Source organism: Acomys russatus, chromosome 10, assembly GCF_903995435.1.
Source record: "Acomys russatus chromosome 10, mAcoRus1.1, whole genome shotgun sequence".
NCBI lineage: Eukaryota > Metazoa > Chordata > Mammalia > Rodentia > Muridae > Acomys > Acomys russatus.
Genome location: NC_067146.1, coordinates 23,826,217 through 23,849,751, shown reverse-complemented (window position 1 = coordinate 23,849,751; position 23,535 = coordinate 23,826,217). Strand labels below are relative to the sequence as shown.

General features: G+C 42.8%; 1 protein-coding gene across 1 annotated transcript in view; it reads left to right on the top strand.

Moving 5' to 3' along the window:
• Positions 1-1,329: 1,329 nt before the first annotated feature.
• Positions 1,330-23,535, top strand: part of Met (MET proto-oncogene, receptor tyrosine kinase) — a 108,466-nt gene continuing 86,260 nt past the window's right edge. Inside the window, exon 1 of the mRNA XM_051151900.1 lies at positions 1,330-1,783. The gene's annotated coding sequence lies outside the window, so the exon portion shown is untranslated. The remainder of the gene's footprint in view (positions 1,784-23,535) is intronic.

Genomic DNA, 23,535 nt, shown 5'->3' with positions numbered 1-23,535 from the left:
TTACCTATTTACCTTCTATTAAAAGATGTTATAAACTTTAAAGTTAATCAAGATTTTTTTTTCAAGGCCCAGTAGCCTAAAACCAGAGTTTTAGAATGAGCTTCAGCCTTCATTAATGACACGCTATTTGGAAGGGCTGTGTTGGATCAAGCTTGCCTGGCTGGGAGCCACTAACATAGTGTAGACCCTTGAATGGGGATTTAAGAACTGAGTTCTAACTCTGGCTGTCTTACTCCCAGCTATGTGGCCTTCTTAGGAATTTGTAGGGACTGTTTTATTCATCTGCAAAATGATTCCATGCAGGACTCCAAAAATGTAATAGGAACTTCCCCCTCTCCCGCCCCCCCCCCCCATCAAACTGAAGAGCTGTGAGGTAAACAGCTCTGGGGACTGAAATAGCTCTGTCTAGTGTCTGGTAGTGTACTGAGCACATAGTGCAGTAATGGGAAAAGTATGAGGCCCGTATGTGATACTTTCTCAGTCTCTATTCTGTATAGTACGTGACACCTGTATAGTGGCTCTCAGTAACTCACAGATCCATACCTATGTTTCCATTATCAAACCAGCTTTTATCACAGTTGCAAAGAACTCGAGTTCTAAAAGGCAGTGGGCTCCTTAGAGTCTTTCACCTCTTTGTATCCTTGTAGGTAAGTGTGAAATTTTAGAAACGATTCTAGCAAATAAATCTTCCTAAGTTAACTATTGTGCCAGAGTCTTTTCAAAAATCTCAGTTTTTTAATATTCGAGACTTGAACTTCCATGGTTTTGTTAATTGCTATTTGTCTTTTTATTTAATTAGCTTGTGTCCATTTGTTTATTTAATCACCCTGCATCTGGCTATGAGAAAAAGTGAAAGTTAAACAAGGGAAGCCTCTGGTGGGTTAAACTCCTGGGGGTACTTGCAGAAATCTGAGTTCTTATAATAGGGGATAATGGTTGCAAAATGAAATCCCTGGGACCATCCGTCCATGCACTCCCACCGGCGTCTGTGACAATAAGCCCCTTGTTTTCGGCGGTGACCAGATCTCTGTCCACGCGGGTGAGTGCGGGGCCGCCACCGCAGGCGTGGGAGAGGCTGAAGCGCCCTGGTGCGCCAGGGGTGCGTGCGCGCGGGTGACATTCGCCGCGGGAGCACCAGGAGGGGGAGACTCGGGGCCGCTGATCTCTCTCTCTCTTTCTCTCTCTCTCTCTCCTCTCTGCGCCTGCTTCAGACTCCAGAGCTGGGAAGGAGGAGAAAGCGCGTAGCCCAAGAGAGGGAAACTTCGCCACCTAGAAAGTTTCACCTTGTCTTGGGCGGGAGGGTAGGCGGGGCTTGAGAAAGTGCGACCCCCCCGCCAGGGCTAAGCCTACGGGTTGCTGGAAAGGCGGGGACTCCGCTCTCTTCATCAACCTTCCAAGGGTGGTGAGAGTCCCCACCTCGGCCCCTGGAGGGACCGGTAGGACAGACCTAGAGCGACAGGAACCAGCAGGCACGTGCTGGGGCGGGTGCCTAGGTCTCTTCGCCTCCAGCCGGGACGCGCCCCGGCGCCGCCGATGCCCAGCTGAGTCACAGGCCGGGCAGGGCGCGTGTGGGAAGGGGCGGAGCAGTCCGAGGGCGCTCGGCAGGGGTTCGGCCCGCGGGCCGCAGGTGACCCGGACGGCCTCGCCGCCGGCAGCTCCGGAGCCCTGGGTGACCTGGTGCAGAGCCAGAAGCGGGGCGGCCGCTGACTCGTCGGAGAAGGGCGGAGCGCGCGGGTGGTCCCGGCCCTCTGACTTCGCCGTCGCGCGCTCCGGGCACCTCAAGGTACTAACTCCAGCCGCGTCAATCCCGCACCCACCCTCTCCCGGCACCTCTGCTTTCTTTGTTCCACTGAGGGAACTGGCTGCGGCTCCGGAGGGTAAGACCACCGAGGTGGGTGCGAGCTCCGGGGCTTTGGAAACTGTGAAGGGATGGGGTCGGGGGTGGTGCAAATTAGGATTGAGCTCGTCGCTTTAGGAGAGCGTTGTTGATGGCCACCTGTGTGACTCGGGCGCTGGGAGCATTGGGTGTTTCTAGGGCTGTTGTGGCTCTGCAAGTTTTACCTCTGTGATCTGACTCAGCCCTTACAAAAGGGATTGGTCACCCTGTCCAGGGTGATGCAGCCGGCAAGGTTTGAGCCCGGCTATTTCCTTGTTCTCAGCCCTGCTTTTTCTGCTGGGGGAGGGGGGTTCCCAAGGGCAGGTGTTTCTGGGATCTGAATTTTTTATTCCTGGCAAACACGCAGAGCGTGTGATCCATCAATTTCGATCCTACTTTATCTTTTTGCTGGGACTCAGTGGAGGTGAAACACATTATAACCAGAGGTCAGGCGGTCTGGCTAGTACCAATATAATTATTAAAACACCAATGAAAGTACAATGCAGAATTTACTCCAAACTGCGGTTTCCCATTTCCTACCTTTTATGTTTAGAAGAGCCATTTGCTAATTTGGCAGTTGGCAAGGGTTTCAGGGGCTCACGCATGAATGCATGTCCAGTGGCTTTTTCCTTATCACAGTCTTGTGTTCAAAGCAGCTCTGGGGCAGAATGAAATATTGTCAACTTTCTTAGGCAAAATAATCAGGAGGCTCTAATTGCCGAGCTAAAACAGTCCGTGACTATGAGAAGATTGAGAGAATATAGACAGAATTTTAAGAAGACTTCGCATTTTGTAGCACTGGGTGGAGGTTTATTCTGTCGCTTCCAACAGCCAGACACACACACATTGCCATGCAAATGGATTTGGAAGAGCATTATTTTCCTTTACAGCTTAACTATTATAGCTGACTAATGAATTTCTTCTGCATGAAGATGATTTGGAAATGATGTGCATGGTATTTCCCTTTGCTACTGGGACATAAATTGTGCTTTTATGGGGACAGTGTTGCTGTCGCCTGGGTTATTTACAGGTATATAGCTTTCCTCTCCAGCTGGAAGCTCATTTGGTTTTGTTCTCAAGTGTAAACTTCCATTGTGGGGCAGAAATGAGGTGCTGTGGACTCAGCCGTTGCAAGTTGTGATATAGCCAATGTTTGTTTCATCTGAAGAGATGAATAACACGTGGGATATGTACATCTCCACTAGGAAAATTTTATGGTACCCAAAATGTGTTCCTACAAAGTGTAGTAGGCGCTTTAAATTTTGTGGTCAGTTCTCAAACTCAGCCACGCATCAGTCAATAGTTATTAACTTAGCCATGTTCTGCTGTAAATAAGATGGATTTATAGCATGTCGAGGACCATCAGGCAGCTACTGCCTTTTGTTCTTGATTGTTTGCAACAGGAGATGCTCTGCGTTGGCTCACCAGCAGCACTATGGGCTTTGAGAATCTGAGGGCAAGCTCCATCTGCAAAATAGAAAAGTAAAAATACCCCACATGCAGTAAATATGAAAATTTTAATTTGTGTTACTTTTAAGTCTAGAATGGGAGGAAAACACCAATTTTCTCAAGAACGTAAATTCCTACAATGTTTGATTTCGGAGACCACGTAAACAGTGCCCCATGTTTGTCTTGAACTTTTTTTTTAATATTTTAATTAGGACTGCACTTGGACATACATGTTTAAAAGTCAATTTACAGAGAGCTATTGATAGAAATAAGTAGTTCAAAATGGGATTAATCTGATTTTCCCTTACAAGTTTATGTAATAACTCCAGGTACAGGTGTTTTTCTCAGAACAGAGAGATTAATTCAGAAAGGCTTTACACTTTATGTGGCTGTCCAAGTGCTACTACCTGCTGTCACACCCATGGTCAGGCATGGCGAGTCATGCGTCCAGATCCCCTGATTTCTGTACCCCTTTGCTCCTCGTTCCCGTAACTCCGTTTCATACAGTTTTCTGGTTTCTTCTCCACCGGCCTTAGGCTTAGTGTCGTCACCAGGGCCAGCCACATGCCCCCTCCCTATCGCTTGGGGTAGAAATGTGTACAGGTGTTTCAACTGTATGCGTGTGTGGGCCTGGTGCCTGGGGAGGGCCAGAAGACAGCATCAGATGTCCGGGAATTGGAGTTACAGATAGTGGTGAGCGGCCAGGTGGGTGCAGTAGTAGAGCAATTGGTGCTTTGCTCGTAAATGCTGAGCCTTTTTTCTAGCCTCCCCGTGATAGCCTTTGGCTTACTGCGTTTGCGCCCGGAGCACCTAAAGACCTTATCGTTCTCCCTGCAGGGACAGAGTGAGCGCAGAAACTCAAGTGCAGTGCAGGCAGTTTCCTTTTCCCAGCTGGTATATGTTGCAACTCCTTTCAGATACTGAGGCCTCAGGACAGAGTTTCATGGTTTTTCTTCCATGCAAAACAACATGCAAGTCTCAGTAATATGTGATAGGTACAGGCCAATGTCAGTTTGGAATCATTTTTATTATGAGTTTTTTTTTTGTATAAAATTTTTATTATTAATTTATTCATATTACATCTCAATTGTTAGCCCTTCCCCTGTTTCCTCCCATTCTTCCCTCCCTCCCATTTCTCCCCTTCTCCCCTCCCCTATATCTGTGATTCAGGACTATATTCGCATTTTTTTTTCTCATCAAAAATGACCAAGAAGTTTACTGTGGGGCAGTGTCTGGGCTGGTTCTAGAAGAATCTCTAAAAGTGGGGGAGGAAAATAAAATGAACCCGTCCTTGAGAAATGTACATTCTAATTGTGTGGACAGATATCACACATATAAAATAGAGCTAGAATTCGTAATTATTAAGGGAACATTGCAGTAAAGAGATAATCATCTCACTTGCTAAAGACTGAAACATAAAGACCTTAGCGTGTCTAAGCTGCTTCTACTTACTTAATTCCTCCTATCCTCCAAGCTGAGCACAGCTCATCTGTAAGGTCTTCACAGCTGCACAGACTAAGGAGCTGGCTTGAGCCTTACCCTGTGCTCCTCAGCCATCCCATACTCAGCCATCAACAGAAGTTAGCTCCTGCAAAATTTCTACTGAGGCACTGGTTAGACACCAAGATGAGTGTAGTATTTCTAAGCCCCTGGTAGCACACATGCTCCCTCCCTCTCTCTCCCTCTCCTCCTCCCCCTCCTCCTCTCTCCTCCTCTCTCCCTCCCTCCCTCTCTCCTCTCCCCCTCTCAATTTCCTTTTACTTTCTCTTTTTGTAGAAAGACTAAAAAAAAAAAAAAAAGATTTTATTCATATGTGTGGGGTCTTCTGACCATTATCAGATTAAGAGCTGAGCTGTGAGTGACTTTGTAATCTGCCCTTCCATCAAAAAACCCATTTTCAGATATTTCTTCAGCTGTGTTAAATTGTTTAACGTTTATATCCCCCTTGGGTTTTGTTTTAATAAAAACATCCAGTAAAATCTGACTACTTTGCTTTTCAACGGACGAAATGAAGAAAAGTGTTTTTATAAGCTATAAAACATAATTGAGAGAAAAATCACACGTGTGGCATTTGTAACAGGAGGTTGCGAGCGCTGTGAAATGAACAATCAACTTTGGAAATCACAGACCCAGGCATGTGTGTTTCTCTCTGTGGTTGTGTGCAAGTGTGTTAATACAGATTATTCTCCGTTTTAATTTGCATCAAGTTGTATAGCAACAGAGCCGTATAGTAATTCTGTAAAGACCTATGGGTCATATCAGTTATATCAGGAGGGTGAAAACCTGTCTGTACTTCGGGGACATCAAGACAAAGCAGTTGTGAGATGTGGCTGGGGAACCATGGGTGCTCATGAAAGCCAAGCTGCTATTCTCTTAAGAATGTGGCCAAGTATCTACTACATCTGAGCAGAGGGTCTAAGTCCTCACCAGGCAGGGTCCTTGGTTGGTACTTCAGTCTCTGCAGCACTCCCTTCCTCTACCTGAATTTGTTGGCTCCATTGATCTCTTTGTGGAGCTCCTGAACTCCTCCAGGTCCCTCTATTCCCCAGCTCTTCCATAAGACTCCCTATGCTCCACCCCAGGGTTTGGCTGTGAGTCTCAGCATCTGCTTGTATACCCTGCAGGGTGGAGTCTTTCAGAGGACCTCTCTGTAGGCTCCCTTCCCGTTCCTTCTCTTCAACTGCTTCCAGTGTCTATTCCATTTGTCCTTCTGAGTGAGAATTAAGCATCCTCCCTAGGGTCCTCCTTGTTACTTAGTTTCTTTAGGCCTGTGTATTGTAGTATGGTTATCCTGTATTATCTGCTAATATCCACTTATAAGTGAGTATATACCATGCATGTCTTTCTAGGATGGGGTTACCTCACTCAGGATGATCATTTCTAGTTCTATCCATTTGCAAATAAGTAGCTTAAATGAATGAAACTATCCATTTTATTAGCTGCTGATAAAAATTCCACCCAAGAGGGTACAGGCAACCACTGGAGATCTGTTTTGGAGTTGTCATGTGGCCTCTCTGTGTGTTATGGACCAACATGGTGGTGCTGATCTTCCAAAATGTCAAGAGAACCTACACAGCCCCCTGTTTAAAAATGCTGACTCAGTATCTTTAAAGCATTACATATGTAAGAGGGACAGAGAGTCTGCACACTAGATTTGTTCCCATGTGGCCTTTGGCTGTTTGTGCCCTGTCCCATAAGGGTGGCTCTTCAGGTACTGTCCAATTGAGCAGCACACACAGCCAGTGGAACGTAGAGTGCTTCGTAAACACAGCAGTTGGTTTTTTCTAAAATTCTTAAAAAAAAAAAAAAAAAAAAAAAAATGGCCGGGCAAGGATGGCGCACACCTTTAATCCCAGCACTTGGCAGGCAGAGGTAGGCGGATCTCCCTGAGTTCGAAGCCAGCCTGAACTACAGAGTGAGTTCCAGGACAGCCGGAGCTATTACACAGAGAGACGCTGTCTCAAAAAGCAAAAGAATCTCACTGTGGAAAGTTAAGTCAAAAGAAGAAAGAAAGAAAGAAAGGGATGTCTTATCATTCATCACTTATTAGCACACACTTCTCTAAACTGACCAGTCCACATGCTTTGCGTCAGGCTATGGACATTTCTAAGCGACCGGATAATCTAGTTATTTTGTTCTTGCACTGAGGCCCTTGTTCTCTGAAACCTGAATCCATCATAACTTTGGATGTGAACTTCATTTCCAACTTCTCTCCTTCAGACTAGACTCTCCTCTTGGAATACTGGCTCTTTATTTTGGATCTGACTGAACTTCCCCCTTTGTTTTCTCTCCCTCCTATTGAAACTCAAAATGTGCACTGCCTTGCTGGCTTTGAGTGGCCTTTCAAAGCAACCAGTGTTGCAACCCACTTTGCCAAAGGAATAAAAGCTCACAGGTTATGTTTCCTTTAACCCTAAAAACCAGGTCAAGTACCAGCTAGAAAGCCATTGTGGAGGAAAGGCAGATTGTGTACTGTCTTCCTACAGTTTTAAACACAAGCATAATAACACACCGTAAAGCACTGCACATGTTAAGACCATAGCCCCTTTCCTGTTTTGAGATGATCCTGCGCTGCCTGCTAGTTGGAAATCTGAGATAGCATCCACCATCTCAGGTCCAGTTTTGAAGTTGTAGGTTACCACAGAATGGCTTGTGGGTCCAAAAAATTACTCCAACTACTGACCTTTGACCTAAGGTCGTCATCCAAACTCTGTTGTGTGACAGAGTTAGGAGGGCTAGGTCACCCCTTTTGAGGCCTGCCCACGTGGGAAAGAAAAGACCAGACAAGTTTTGGGTCCTTAAGACAACTCAAACTGACGAAAACATAACTTTTGGCTTAGCTGGAGACCAGAGCATTTTCTCTCTTTGAGTTTCAAACCTAGGGGTCTTTTAGGGGAAATTTAATCCATGTGTTTTTGATTCACTAAGCCTTAAACCATTACCCATAAACTGAACGTTCCTCCCAGCTCTTTGATGTCTATGAAATCTTTGAAACCATGGAAGTACCCGCTCGTTTTCCCCGAAAAATATGAAGTAGCTTTTTGCTAAGAGTCAGTAAGTGGCATCTCTTAAAAATTCGGGGTAGGTGTAAACTATCAGCACAGCTTATTGAAGGGGAACTAACACAGTGTGAAAAATGTAGTACCATATTTTTCGGATGGTAAGATATACCTGGCCATAAGACGCACCCAGTTTTTAGAACAGTAAAACAAGAAAAACAGTAAAAAACAGCAATCGGACCATAAGGTACACCCTAATTTCCCCCACCCCTACTTTTGGGGGAAAAGTGCATCTTACAGTCCGAAAAATATGGTAGGTTCAGAGACCTACTTCTTGTGGAACTCAACTAAAGCCCTCACCAATGCCTTGGACATATTTTTGACACACCCCATCCTTCTAACATATGTATCCCAAATACTCATCTTTTTTTCTTTTGTCCCTTAGTAAGTACTCAGTAAATATTACTTGAGTGTTAACTGAATGCCTTTTTCTTCATCCCAGCACCTTCTACCCAACGCCGATCTTTGTATTCAGTGTCAATATCCATCTGTCATGTCTTAGAACAAGATCTATTCTGAGTGAGTTGACCTGTTTTGGCAAATTTCAAAAATAAGCCATCTAACTAAATATATGACATTTATTGAAATTCATTTTGTACCGTGAAACAACTGCCTTGCAAAGAGTGCTGAAAATAGGAAGGAATTTCGAGGCTAATTTGATTAAATATTCTGTTGTTACCATATGCTTTCTGAAAATTGATTTTCCCCTCTTTTACTATTCCTGTCATCCTTCCTCCCACCTTGACACGTTTACTGATTGAAAACTATTCACAGAAAAGGAAAGATATAGGATGCATAAGAAGAGCAGCAAATTCGAACGGGCTAGGAAAACACACACTAGTTATAAATTGCTGTCATGTACAAGGAGGGAGGCCTGCTCAGTGCTGATGGTGCGATTGCATTTTGCTCCAAATAACACGGATGACACATCTTTGAACTCCATTGTGTGGAGAAAAACACCTTCTTGCTGAAGCTAGATTTCCTGTTTGTGTGTTTTCTGGTAACTGTACTTCCCATATGGACTGAACACAAACGTAGCTTTAAATGCACATGGGTACAAAGCATGAGCGCTTTGGAAAGAGATGGGAGATGCGGGACTCGAAATGCCAGTGTTTTGATACCAGACTTAGCTTTCTAATTGCCCATCGTATATTATCCCCAGAAGCCCTTCTGCAACCAGAGCGTGCAACATATGAGGTAGCAAAATTTGGTCTTTTTTTTTTTTATATTTTGTAAGGATGGGAGAGAAAGGGGAAATTATGTTATTAAAGTTATAGATTTTTTAAGTTGGCTCTGAACATTTATTGCATCCACATATCCTCAGTAAACCTAGATTTGACATTTTAGTACCGATAACTGTATACAAGGAGTAACTTATTTATACAGCTCAGACGTGTCTGAGTTTGTTCTTGTCCTTAGCTAAATCGTTAATAACAATGATGCATGGGGATTTTTTTCTTATTTTTACACAACTGTGTTACAAGTCCTTTAAAACTCCAGTTAGAAGGTCTTATACCTTGAAAAATGAATACCCCTTTATATGGTTGAGAGACTATATAAAATTGTTCCGTTTAAGACATTTTGTGATAAATGTTATGCCACAGATACAAAAATCAATAATACCTGGAATTTGTGATGGGTATCAGATCAGTGAGAAAACAGAGAGGAATGATAGGAAAACATTGGAAGGGTCAAGGTGCGCTGTAAGTCACAGTGTCCCAGGAGGGCCAACCTGCCTACTTTCTTCTCTTTCCTTTCCTCTTGTTTCTTCTTTCTTTCTTTCTCTCCTTCTTTCCTACTTCCTTCCCTCCCTCCCCTCTTTCTCTTTCTTTCTTTTTTAAAAAGTAGTTTATTCTTGATTATCTCAATGTATTTTAATCATTTTTACTCCCAATTCTTTTCCTTAACTCCTTTCAGATCCACTCCCTCCTTCCTATACCATAGTTCATGTTTTGTTTTGTTTTGTTTAATATCTAATAGTCCATCAATCTGATTTTTGGTGACAACCTACTTGGAGCCTCTTCCTTAAAGAAAACAGATCCTTGCTCTCCCAGAACCTGTCAAATGTCCATAGCACTTCAGCTAAGAATGGGGCTCATATAGCCCTCCTTCTCCACCCAAAATAATGACCGACTTGATCTTGTTCAGCTTTTGTGCAGGTAACCACAGATGCTCTGAGCTCCTGAGTCTAGTGGTCCTGTCATGTCCAGAGGAGACTGTTTTGATCTAGGGCTCCCTAATCTCTGACTCTTAGAGTATCTACACTTCCTTTTTCCACTAAGGTCCCTAAGCCGTAGGGTAAAGATGTGATATAGATGTGTGGTTGTACACTCCACAGGCACTTTGTCTTGTCGTTATGTTATTAGCCACCATCCACTGCACACAGACCTTCTCTGATGAGGTCGGAGAGCTGCACCAATCCATAGGTAGAGAGATGCAAATTAAAAGGGTAATTTGATACTATGACCATTTAGCAAAATTGATAGCAGTAGGCTCACCATGTGAGGCTTCATAGGGTGAAGGCTCACTACCATGTGTTCTTAGCTGGATTTGCAGTTAAGAGGAATGTGTTTCATCTTACGGAGTGGGCCTTAAATGGGACCAGAAAACAGTTGTTTACCCTGTAATATTCGTTGTGCTCATGGGCCTATCTTGTGGTCACTTTTGTAGCTCACAGGACTCACAGAGGGGGAACACTGATGACTTTTTCTCCCTCAACCAAATGTAAGAGCAGTAATTTAAGTTAGTTTGGACTCTTTAGGACATCTCTGACCAGCAGCTCAAGGGGAAGGGGGGCGTAGTATCTCACGCCTGGCACTGGAGCATTTTATTTGGTAACATGTCTTCTGGCATGAGCACTGTCCCCTGTGTAGCACAGAGCCACCTGAACCCTGGGATATGAATACATATATGTATGTATGTATGAAACTTATAAGATAGATTTCTCCATGGCGCTCCAAAACATCTTTAGTCTTAATTGTTCCGCTCCAACCCTCCCTCTGCCCTACCCTCCCATTCCCCTCTCCACTTAACCCTCCCTCTCCATTACTTCCCCCTTTCCCTCTTTCTGTCACTTCTGTCCTTCCTTGGGGTCCTTCTTCACCCTTCCCAACAATGGTCTCTTTCTAGTTTCCCGATTCGATAGGAACTTCAAATTAAACTCAAAAGTCTAAACATTTGACACTAGAATCCAGGCATTAGTGAGAACATGCGCACTTGTCTTTCTGGGTTACCTCACTTAGTATACTGTTTTCTAGATCTATACATTTACCCACAAATTTTATAGGTTTGTTTTATTTTTTTATAGCTAAATAAGATTTCATTTTAATACAGGCATCACATTTTCACTGTTTACTCACCAGTTGGTGGACATTTAGGCTGTTTTCTTGTTCTGGCTGTTGTGACTAGAGCAGTCATAGACTTGGAGAGGCAAGCATCTCTGCAGTAGGAACTTGAGTCCTTAGATATAAGCCCAGAAGCAGTAGAGTTGGGTTAAATGGCAGTTTTCTGAGATGCTGTTGCACTGATGTCCACAGTTGTGGCATCAGTTTTCACTCCCACCAACAGTGCATGAGGGTTCCCTTTTCCCACACTTTGTCAGCATTTCTTGTTTTTTGTCTTCTTAATTTTAGCCATTCTGACTGGGGTGAGATAAAATCTCAAAATAGTACTAATGTGCATTTCTCTGATGGCTAAAGATGATGAACACCTAATCAAAATATTTCTTAGCCATTTGCATTTTTTCTTCTGAAAACTTTGTAAGGTTCCACAGCCCAGTTTTTCATTGTTGCCTTCGTTCTAAGTGGTAAAGAGGCAGAGAGAGGCAAATCAAAGTGGGAAGTCAAAAACAGAATCATACACACACACACACACACACACACACACACACACACACACACGCACACACACACATACATACACACACAAACACAAAGAGAGAGAGACACACACATACACACAAGTCAGGTTGTGGGTAGCATATAAGCTTCCTTTCTTTTCTGTCACACGTGTTTTAATTCCCACAGAAAGTGGACTATTATCTGCATTTTGTTTGAACACAGTATGTGGCCCAGAAAGTCCATGAACGAAGAACCTGTTCCTTAAGGTGTAATTAGGTGGAGGTGGGGTAGATCTTTACAAAATGAGTAGAGTAGGAAACATGAAGTTCACTGGAGCCTTGTGGGGCACCACAGTCCCTCTGACCTCTGGCTTCAGATGTGAGTACCCAGTTTTATATACTCTAGCCATTGTCATCTGATGTTCACCATGAAATCGTCACCAAAACTGTTCCATGCTCATGAGCCTCTAAAACTATGCCACGTAAACCTTTTCTCCATGAAGTCAGCTGCCTCCCATATTTCATTACAGAGCTTACTGATGTGATTACCCAGCTATAAACTGGCCTCGAAGTCTAGCCTGTCTTTGTCTACTAGAAAGAGTAGGAGGAACGTGAAGCAGAAGCACAGCTGTTACCGTCCGTGTCAAGTTCTAGGCGCTCTGGAGGCAACTCTCATGCACTGGGCCAAGTTCATCTTTTCAGAGAAAGTTGTCGACACTGAAGCAGACAAGATTATGCAATTTTATATCGCGTTCACAGGATCATTTTCTATCCTATCCTATACAATCACTATAGTGTACTGTGAACAAAAGCTATGGATGGTCTTAAGAGCTGTATCCATGATCATTTCCTGCTGTCACGTCATCTGTTGTGGGTGTGAATTAACTTCCTCTGAGGGTGTGTCTTGAAGCCTTTCTTTGGATGGTCACTATAACAGAGTCCGTGCTATGTCAGGAAAGAAAAGTTGCACATTTCAAATACATTCAGATAGGGATCCAAAGATTTGAGGAAAGCTCATGTTACTTCCTGCATTCTTGTTCTTGCTTCCAGTATTTTCTGGTTCTCTAGGAGTGTGAAATGGGCAGCTATCATCTGAACCTGACTTTACATTTGGGCATAAACCACTTTCTCCCACCCTCCAGGTGGAGGCCAACACTGTTCAAAGAGACTATGGTTTGCATACTATCTGGTTAACACAAAGACAGCAAACATATATATCATTTAAGGACTAGAAGGATCTTTAGGCTTAAACATTGCATTAGCTGCTGTTGGTTGACTGAAGAAGAACCTCAGGCAGAAATGAATAAACACTTTGGGTCTCTCAAAAATGCTTTTCTGTCTAGTCAAAATTAAAAGACTTCTAAATTTTGTTTCAGTCTGACTAGCACATATTTAGATTGTCCCTTGAAATCCGTGTGTCAGGGCCCAATAATTTTTAAGCAGTATTTTGGTCTACAAGGAGCCTTTTAAAGGCTGTTTAAATCACCAGAAAAGTACAGATAAAATCCCAGGCACTTTCCCTAACGGCAATGAGAGATGACAGCCCTTGAATCTGAATCTGTGTCATAAGTTGATTAATTACTTTCCGACTGCTGTTAAACATTCTAAATGAATAACTAGACTGGAATTCAAGATCAAGGCTCCCTCACAATTCCTAAAAGGGTTTTAGTTTTTAGATATAATGATTATTATATCTGATTTGTTTCTTCAACATCTTTGGGTTTCTTGAAGTAAGACGAGTCTCAGTTTTGGTGTCTCTTTTCCTCAGAAGTTATTTCTTCCAGATTTCAACAAATCTGATTCTGAAATAATAATCATTGTAGGATGGCATTTCCTCCTAATAAAGGCCCATGGATGTGATGAGCTACATAAACATGAGGAATTTGCTTCAGGGTCATAATCATGAAGCCATCTGCTCCTCAACTCAGCCTGCTCATTCAATGGGAGTAAGCACTAAGGGCTTGAAGATGAGAGCACCCTGAAACAGAATTTTGTTCTTGATCTTCCCACCTTTGGCCAATCCATAACAAATTCTTCTCCTACAAGTCTCTGTCCCGTCTTCCTCCAGGCCCATTGCAATGACTGCAAACTCTCACCATCCTCTCAAGTTTTCAGTTGCCCTTGGCTTTCTATATTCTACAATGTGAGACCACATCTGATATTTGGAGAGTGACAGAAGGCCATCTGGTCTCCATGCCACTCATTGTGACCTCCTTGAACATGTCTCAGAGTGAAGTGGTCTTCTCAACCTATGATCTCGATCCCACTCTCCCCTACATCGTTGATTACCTTCCCCTGCGTGCCCTGTACTCCTTTTGCCCCCTACCCTCCCATCTTTAAAGTCTCTTTAACCATTTTTCATCCAGGCCTCAATGCAGCCAGCCACTGCTTCAAGAAAGAAAAATAAAACACAGATGTAAGGCATGCCGGTAGGATCTTGAATACACAGTTGCTGAAGTAGTCGCTCTGATTTTTGCCTTATCTTTTAAGTTAAGAGTTCTTGAAAAAATAGATGCCAAACCTGTTTCCTCTACTTTATTTCTATTTGAATAAACTGACTCAAGTAGTCTTCTCCATATGGCTAAGAAAGTATCCTTGTTGTCAAAGCTAATGGGCTCCTGTGGAATACACCACACTCTGAGATATATCTCTAGTATCTTCCCAGAACTTCTGGAAAGTTCTGCCTTAGCTTTGAAAAGTCATCCAAACTCAGCCTGTCTCTCTGCTTCCTCTGTTTACAGCTTTTCTTTGTACCTTTGGAATAAAGACAATGCTGCCCCTACTCTGAAATGCTTGGGAATCAGAAATGTTTCCAATCTTAGAGTTTTTCTTTCAGATTCTAGAATGTCTGCATAGATTCTGCTAGCTGAGTGTCCCTAACAGATATAAAAAAAAATGCTCCATAATTCAAAACTTTTCAAGTGCGTGGGTACTCAGAGGATGGCAGATTTGGAGCATTTGCATCCCCGATTTCAAGATTATGGATATTTAGCCTGCATAAAGGATAAATACATCACTCTCTGACAGTGAAGACCAGAGCATCTAAAGTTCAGGCGGACCAGTGAATGGACCACAGATTTCTGTCATTGACTCCTTTTTTTCCTTAGACTGCCATGCTTGGGTTATTCAGGTGAGGCCAGGTAAAAGGGCTCCATAAGAAAACCCACAGGTGCCAACAACCAAAGTGAGAGAGCATGTGGCTTGCCTTTAGAACTGGAGAATGGGATGGTTGGTCCACTGAATGTAAGAGTAAGTCCGGAGAGAACATGTCTGCTTTCAAGATTTCCTATAGTGGTAAGTTTTTGCTCAATATAGAAACAGCATAATCAGATTTTCTGTTCAGAAAATGTCTCTTGTACTTTGGGGAACAGATTATCAAGACAAGAGTGGAGAGGGCAAACCAGCTAGGAAACTGTAGCAATCCAGGTAAGAAGTGACACCTCAGTGAATGACAAGACAGGCACATCTACAATAGCCATAGGTGGGAGTCCAGTATGATGACCTGAAAGAGTGGGAGATGGGAGACACTGAAGTACGATACAGGCTGGGAGAGCAGGTGTTATGAGGGAGAGTACAGATTCCCTGAGGATCCAACTTCCCTCTTGGCTTGACCTATCCATCCTGTTTTTCCGGCCTGTTAGCTAGGTTGGCTCCAGCCTGTAGGACTCCACTTCTTATCATCTGTCTTTTGCTCCTTGTGGATTGCATTAACTCTTTCTTTGCTGTCGTAACAAAAGTCATGGCAAGAAGCAACTTGAGGGAGAAGGGGTTGGTTTTGGTTGGGGGTTGGTGGTTTGCAGCACTACAGCCCGCCATGGCAGGGAAAGCATGGGGACAGAGCTTGAGGCTGTCGGTCATTGTATCCACAGCCAAGAAGCAGAAAGTAATGAATGCTAGGGCTAAACGTGCCTTCTCATTTCCCCCTCTCTACTTAATCTATACCACATTTAGGATGGCTCTTTCCTCCCCAGCTATACTTTCTAGAGAAAGGAAACACAGTCACGGACATATGCAGAGGTGTATCTTCTGAGCGATTCCAAACCCTGTCAAGTTGACCCTGAAGATTAACCATCATGGTGGTCTCACTCAATTTCCTATCTTTTCACTCCATCTACACACTCACAGCATCATACTTTAAGTCTTTATCCTAGACCTTCTTTCTTCAGTCTAAGACTCAAATATTCCCCCACATGCCCATCAGACCTCTGGATGTCTTAAATCCCACTGGTTGTTCTAAGCCCTTCTGCCAGTAATTGGGAAACCCAATCTCTTTACTACAAACTATATTTTTACCTCCTTTTTTACTCATGTACCTGCTATTTTAATTGCATTCTCTCCATCCTCAAAATATAACCACAATTAAGCCACTTCAGCTAGAAGGAAACTTACTAAGTCTGTCACCGATGAACTGCGTGAGGAGTCTGCCATGGGCCCCATTGTCTCTTCCTTATGCCCTCAGCTAGCAGCAGTCTTCCCTCACACTCCTGCTGATTCCATTCAGATAGAAGGCCTCCCTCAGTCCACAGCTTGCATTGGTTTCTCCTGTCATTCCAACAAAAGCCAGAAACTCACAGTGGCCTAGAGGGCCCTACCATTCTGATTCTTTATCTTTCCAGAGTCCTCACTGCTCCAAGTGTCTGTGCCCTTAGCTGTTCTGAGCATGTCATTTACCTTTAAGATCAGCGTTAAGCCATCTCTGCTCTCTGAACTGCCTTTAGCTTTTCTTTTCTTTGTGCCCCTTCTGTGACAGCACTGCGAGGGGTGAAATGGGACTTCCAGTGTTTTGGCAGTGTCTCTTTAGGTGAGAAAATCTGGGGCTGGAGAGATGGTTCAGTGGTTAAGAACACTGTCTTCTCTTCCAAAGGACCTGAGTTCAATTCCCAGGCCCCACACCAGGCAGCTCACAATTGCCTTCAACTCAAGCTCCTGGTGATCTGTTATCTCTCTACCCCATCCTTCCCTGCCACACACAAAAGTAACAATTAAAAACAAAAAAGACCATTCCCTTTTCTTTTTCTTCTGTGCACACACATATCTTACACACACACACACACACACACACACACACACACACACACACACAATTCAATTGATCAGTTACATAAATGCAATGCTGACACAGTTGTTTTTAAGTTGTCCTAACCTTTAGGTTTATTGATTTTTTTTTTTTTCAAGCATCCAGAGTGTTTACCAAATCTTAGAAATAGGATTTCATCCTTACTTTTCTGCCCTGTCCTATTTTCATAGGGATCGACTAGCTTGGCATTCTCTGTTCATTTAAAGGTGTTTAATTTTTACTTCTTAGAAAATGTGCTTAGTTCTTTATTTTCTGATGATATATTGATCTGAGCATGTTGGTCTGCTTCTGATTTTTGTTCCAACATGATGGCATTATTTTCTCCCACGGAAATCCACACCTGCAGAAAAATACAGCCAAGTTTCCTAACTCTGTTCTTTCACAGTAGTACCACAATTTCTACTTTGCTTAAAAAAAAAAAAAAAGAAACTATGTGTCCTTCAGCTTCAGACCTAATTCATTAAGTTTTAGAGTCAGCTTGCTAATGCTCACTGCCCAGGAATGTTAGGGTTTCAGACGTGAGCAAAATAGAGTTCAGATCAGCGCTAAGTGGAAAGAGTGTTAGGAAGAGAGGTCCCCCTGACATAGCCCCTTGTGTCTCTACCCTTGTCCCTTTACCTACGAGAAGGCTCTTTCTTTCCTTATGGCACAGCCACCATGACAAGAATGGATCTGCTCACACCCTGTTTCCCTGTGCCACCGTTTCATGTTTGCCTTGTGCAAACCCAGAGGAATTAGACCCACCAGGAGTGCCGTATGCCTATCATCCTAGCGCTATGAAGAAAAAGACGAAAAGAGGGACAGTTTGAGACCAGTCTGAAGAAAGTAACAAGAAGACTTTGCTTACTCTAAAGATAATGAAGGGGGTGGGGGGGGGGAGGGAGGGAGAGAGGGAGGGAGGGAGGGAGGGAGGGAGGGAGGGAGGGAGGGAGGAAAGAAAGCACACATCCCCCATTTGGACATGCCTTATGCCCAGGACTTTTTCTGCCACCCCTCCAACCCCCACACAGAGGAGGGAAGGTCTGATTCACTGGTGAGCAATGTATCGGCTTCCTCTGGTTCTGTCTCCCTCTCGGTTCACGTTCCGACTGCCCAGTCAGGTCCCTCCTTTCCAAACTCTGATTTGCACATAGCAGGCACGGGTTGCTAGGCTTAGTTTATTTTAGCTTACGTATGCAGAAAGATGTGATCTGTGGGCTTATTTTATTCAGTGTTCCTGGCTTAATTGAACAAAACCTGGTAGAGCGTCTACACAATCTGATTCACAAACTTCCATTCATCGATTGGACTGAAAAGGGCGGGAGCTGCTTTTGAGTTCAAGCCCTTTAGCATATTCCTAACAATGAGAAATTTCAACCTCCACATTTGCAAAGATAATAAACTGTTCTTGTTTGAGCTACCCTTTGTTAATGATGCCTGTCTATCAATCGGGACTTGGACAGTTCAGTATGCACAATAGTTAAACAAATGTCCGTTTATTCTTTTTCCCCAGAAGTTGGATGTTTTCAGCCATTCTTAAAAGAACAAATATGTTTGCTAACAGATTATGAATTTATGAGACAAAATCTTGAGGACAGAATGACATTCTATTATTTTTATCTTTACTCTTGCCATAGCAAGCTTGGACAATGATCCTAATCATATATTGAAAGGAGAAATGCACAATTGGCTTCTTTTCTTAGGCTAAAAGTCTGTCATTTTCAATTTCTAAAATGATGATCAGGAGAAGGACTGAGATAAAAACATAAGAATCAGAACAAAAGCACTAGCTCTCTTTACAGAAACATTTGTGTTATACCCAAGAAAGTGTTTAGAACCGCCCTGAGCCCTACATTATAACACATGTATATTATTCTAGTGTCAAGTTTAACTCATTTTCTCCTATAACTATCTATAACTCAATCTCTAATAAATCTGCAGATCTACATCTTTTATGAAATTTCTTATTATGTGCAAGTTGCTATCTTCATTACAACTTTTCTCTTTAAAATTAAAGGTTTATGCCGTTTGGCAGTTATACCTGCCTATGATTATCTTAAAGCACTTCATGAGCTCAATTACCCTGTTGATCATATTTAAAACAACATGTTATAGATACAGAACAGCAGCAAAACCAAAATAAAAATAAGAAATTGTGCAGTTTGCAGATATGTACATGTTAGAGAAACAAACTCTTAAAACTGAGTCAGGCCTAGTGGCACATGTCTTACTCCGAGCTACTGAGGACACTGAGATAGAAAGATCTCGTTTAAGGTCTGCCTGCACCACATAGCAAGTTCAACGGCAGCATGGACAATATAGCAAGAGTGCCTGGAAGCCAATAAAGGGCTGAGCTGCAGCTACATGGTAGAGCACTTGTCTCACATATGCAAGGTGTGTGGCTCAAATTCCAGTAAAAATAAATAAACAAACAAATAAGGAAGGAAGAAAAACAAGAAACGAGGCAAGCAAAAGAGAGAAAATCCCTCCTCCTCTCAAGATACATTCCATCCAAGTCTTTTCGTTCTAAATTATGTTGGTTTCAAAAGCTGGCCACTCCCTTATTTTTCTCTATGCTTTTACAACTAGGGATTACCATTTAAATACATTCATGGGACATATTTACACTAAAAAAGAATCCAGTGTTTGAGATTCAAATTTAACTGGGACTCGGTACACCTTCACTTCCTAAATCTCTATGGGGGTATGGGCTTACTCTTTAAACTAATGGTTCCTGTTTGGCTCTTACTGTAGCCTCTGTCTTGGAAGAACTTTAAGGGCTTCAAGAACTTGAAAGTGAGTTAGAGGAAAACCACAAGATGACCAAGGGTGGGGAAATAACAAATAGCTCTATTTAAATTGTAGAGAGAAGTAAAGTAGTGAAACGCTGGCAGGTTTTTAGAATGATCTCTCCTGGAGCACTGGCCAACTTCCTCATTTCTATTGAGAGCTAGCAGAACTGGCTAAGGCGCAGCTCAGGATAAGAAGCAGAGGAGTTACGTTTACTAGGTGTCAGTGTGTGCTGCATAAATGAGTGCCGGTGTATCCCATAATTTATTTAAGGCCCTCCTGGCTAATCCACAAGACGGAAACAAAGGACTCTGGCCCTCAGGCCAGGCTATATGGAGGGGTAAAGCACATTCATATATCACCTAAACTTCCTTCCACTCTCCCACCACATCCTAGCTCTTTTCCAGAAAGTTCTATGCAGTATCCGAGTGTCATAAAGCTACTTTAGGACAAGCTAATCTGTAGAACATTTAAAAAAATAAGACTATCTTGAGGGAATTTTAGATTATTTAAATATGGGTCATACAAAAGGGCAGTAGGATGGGCTGAAGAGTCTGCAAGTTTCCTCTGTCTCTTTAACTCGCCATTGGAAATCACTGTTACGGGAGGGTCTTGGGCTTGGGATGGAGGTGTCTGTTAGATCAACTGGTTAGTATACTTATGTCTCGTGGGGGAAGGGACGATGGGAAAAGTAAAAGAAAGAGGGAGGAGAAGGGAGGAAAGGAAAGGGTAGGCAGGGAGGGAAGGAAGGGAGGCTCTGACTACACTGGAAAGTATTTTGATACCGTGCATGGAGCATTGTCTTTATTATTAAACACACAGTAGTTAATGCCGAGGCCCGGGGGGGGGGGGGCGGAGGGGAAATCCAGAAAAAGAAAAAAACAAGTTGTAAAATTTGCTTTCTCAACAGTCCTGTGGTTTCATTTACATTTTGATTTAGGCTACAGACTTAAGGTATAGATTTTATCCCGCTGTCTTCAAATCAACAGAAGTTCTCAGCATCTAGACAACAGCATGTCATATAATGGACGCTCAGAAATGTCTGTTCAATATTATGTAACACCACGTACTGTGACTGTTTACAAATCCAGCATTTGAAACGTCAACAGAGGTTTCTTATTAGAATGTTGTTGCTATAACTTTATTATAATAACCTGCTTCTTCTTCTTATCTGGTAGAGAGGGCACATGCATGGTACTTGTACGGAGCTTGGGCATCAACCCTGGAGTTGGTCTGAATCATCTCTCTCCTTTGAGCTGGGTCTCTTGTTGTTGATGACTGTGTATTCCCCCTTCTAAATATTCCCCCGTCTCCACCTCCAATCCTGCAGCCGGGGCTGTGGTAGTTACAGGCAGGCATGTTACCTCATCGCCTATGTAAGCTCTAGGATCCCTGAAGGTCCTCACACATGCATGTTAAGCACTTTACCTACTGAACGTTCTCAGCTCTTACAGTCCTACTTTTTTTTTTTTTTTTATTAATTTATACTTGTTACATCTCAATGTTTATCCCATCCCTTGTATCCTCCCATTCCCCCCCCCATTTTCCCATTATTCCCCTCCCCTATGACTGTTCCTGAGGGGGATTATGTCCCCCTATATATTCTCATAGGGTATCAAGTCTCTTCTTGGCTACTTGCTGTCCTTCCTCTGAGTGCCACCAGGTCTCCCCATCCAGGGGACATGGTCAACTGTGAGGCACCAGAGTACGTGAGTTCGCGGAAAGAACATAAACTGAGAGAGGGCTAAGGATGTCATTCCCGCAAAGCCCTCTTAGATGTAGCAGTGACAGTTTTTATGGCTTATCTGCCTCGATATGGCCTCTCAGCCATTTCCCAGAATTACAGATTCCCTTTATATACTTAGATGTATCAAAACCTTTCATAGTTTTATATGTTAATTGATACATTATGTTCATCTTGAGCTCATGCTACTTATTCCACTTCAGAAATACATAGCAGGAGAAAAAATAAAACAGCACACCACCTCAGAAATCTCAGCTGACGGGTGTGTTCCCCAGTGCCACGCGAGATATTTGCAAGTAATTGTTCAAAAGCACAAAGAAAGCATTTTGTCTCACTTTTTAAACTATTTTTATGTAGTACAGCCATACCACCCTGAACATGCCACCGATCTTCTCTGAGTTTGTTGTTGTTGTTGTTGTCGTTGTTTGTTTGTTTGTTTGTTTCTGTATGCAAAGTTGCTTTTATGCATTTGACCTTGTGTATGAACTCCCAAGTTCATCAGCACTTTTTCCCCCTGGATGTTGTTTACTTAAGATTTGTAAGAAGTAAAGGAATCATTATGAAACTGCTGACCAACAAGGAAGAGGAAAAGAAAAGAAACAATTTTACTGGCTCCTGAACAGTTAAAACATGGTGGCACACTGAGAGCCGGATGTGAGTGAGAAGGCTCCATGTCTGAGCTCTTCTGCCCACAGCATCCGCTTCACACACACGCTGGCTCTCCCCGCACAATAGCAAAGATGGCTCCTCAGAAGCTCTGAGGCAGTGTCATCTGCATGTTTGGAATCTCTGAACAGGAGTGGTGCTCTGCCAGCATCCATACGGTTGTCCTTGCTTTGGTCATATGTTCACCCTGGCTGAGCACTGGCTCAGAAGACTAGAGCTCATTGAAACGCCAGTCTGGTGAGCATCCTCTCCCTGCAGTGAGATTTGGGCAGCATGATTGATAGGCAGGAGATGAGGTAGAGAGGGTTTTCAAAAGAGCTGCCAGAGGAGGAAACAATAGGTGTTGAGCAGGTACAAATAAGTGTCTTCACTCAAGTACTGTCCCTTTTGAATAAAACTTTTTTTCCCTAGAAATGCAGCTAATTAGAAATAGTTCAAACAAGCATATTTTAAAATAATTTAATATAAATTTCAGCATATATTTAAAAATTAGAAATACTGAGGAGACCTTGATTCCATCTGTACATTGAGCTAACACTTTGTTCTCTTGGAAAAAAATGAGTAATGCTTACCTTATGGCCATCATTAGAAAATAATTGATATAACTTAGTGTATCTTGTAAACTAGGAGGTCTTTTCAACACATATATCATTGTGACTTCTGAGGAAAACCAGGCCCTAAAGCAAAGTTAAGTGTGTCAAAGTTTGCAAAATCTTCCTCCTTAAAGAAAAATGTCCCATTACACCTGCTGCAAATTTTCCCAAGGAACCAGACCTTGGCTACAACACTGCTTTTGCTGCTGATGGGAGTGTTGGCGATCACAGACAATATTTGAGAGGAATGATGTAACCAGTATAAGGCATTTTAATGAGAAAACTAGGCACAGTTAGGTAGCAGAGAAGAGTTGAGTGGCAGGTGGGAAGGTCAGGTAGTGCCTGGGTTCATAGTTAACAGGCTGTCTCTAATGAAAAGACTCCTAAATGCCACAAGCTTAATAATGACCAAGATGGAACAGAGGTGCTAATTCCTGGGAAATGTTTGTTCAGTGAGAGTATTCTTGCTACCAACTACAGAGAAATAAGGAAATGTTTTGTAGGTGATTCAATTGCATCTGCTATGTGCACAGTTCAAGAGAATAAATTAGTCAGTCTGTTTGAATCATCTTTTTATGTTTCAGTTAGTTGAGAAAAAAAAATCAGTTAAAAAGCTAGCACTCGTTCAAAATGAAAAAAAAAGGAGCAGAACTAGTGAAAAAGACATTCTGTATTGAAAGTCTGATTCAGACATATCACAGGAATCAGTGTATCAGGACACAAATATATGGAAGTGAATTTATTTCTGAAGCTTTATAGACTTTAAACTTTCTGGCATAGCCAGAACTGTCAAGCAAGAGTATTATAGTCACGTTGATGGCCCTAGAGTGACAGGTAACTGTAGAAAAGCAGTCCCAGAGACCAGAGTTATTACAGGGGAGCATACTTTGGAGCTCATGGGTTCTTTCAGGAATGCAAGTAAAGATTCAGTAACCGTCCCATGTGGGAGGACAAAGCTCTGATT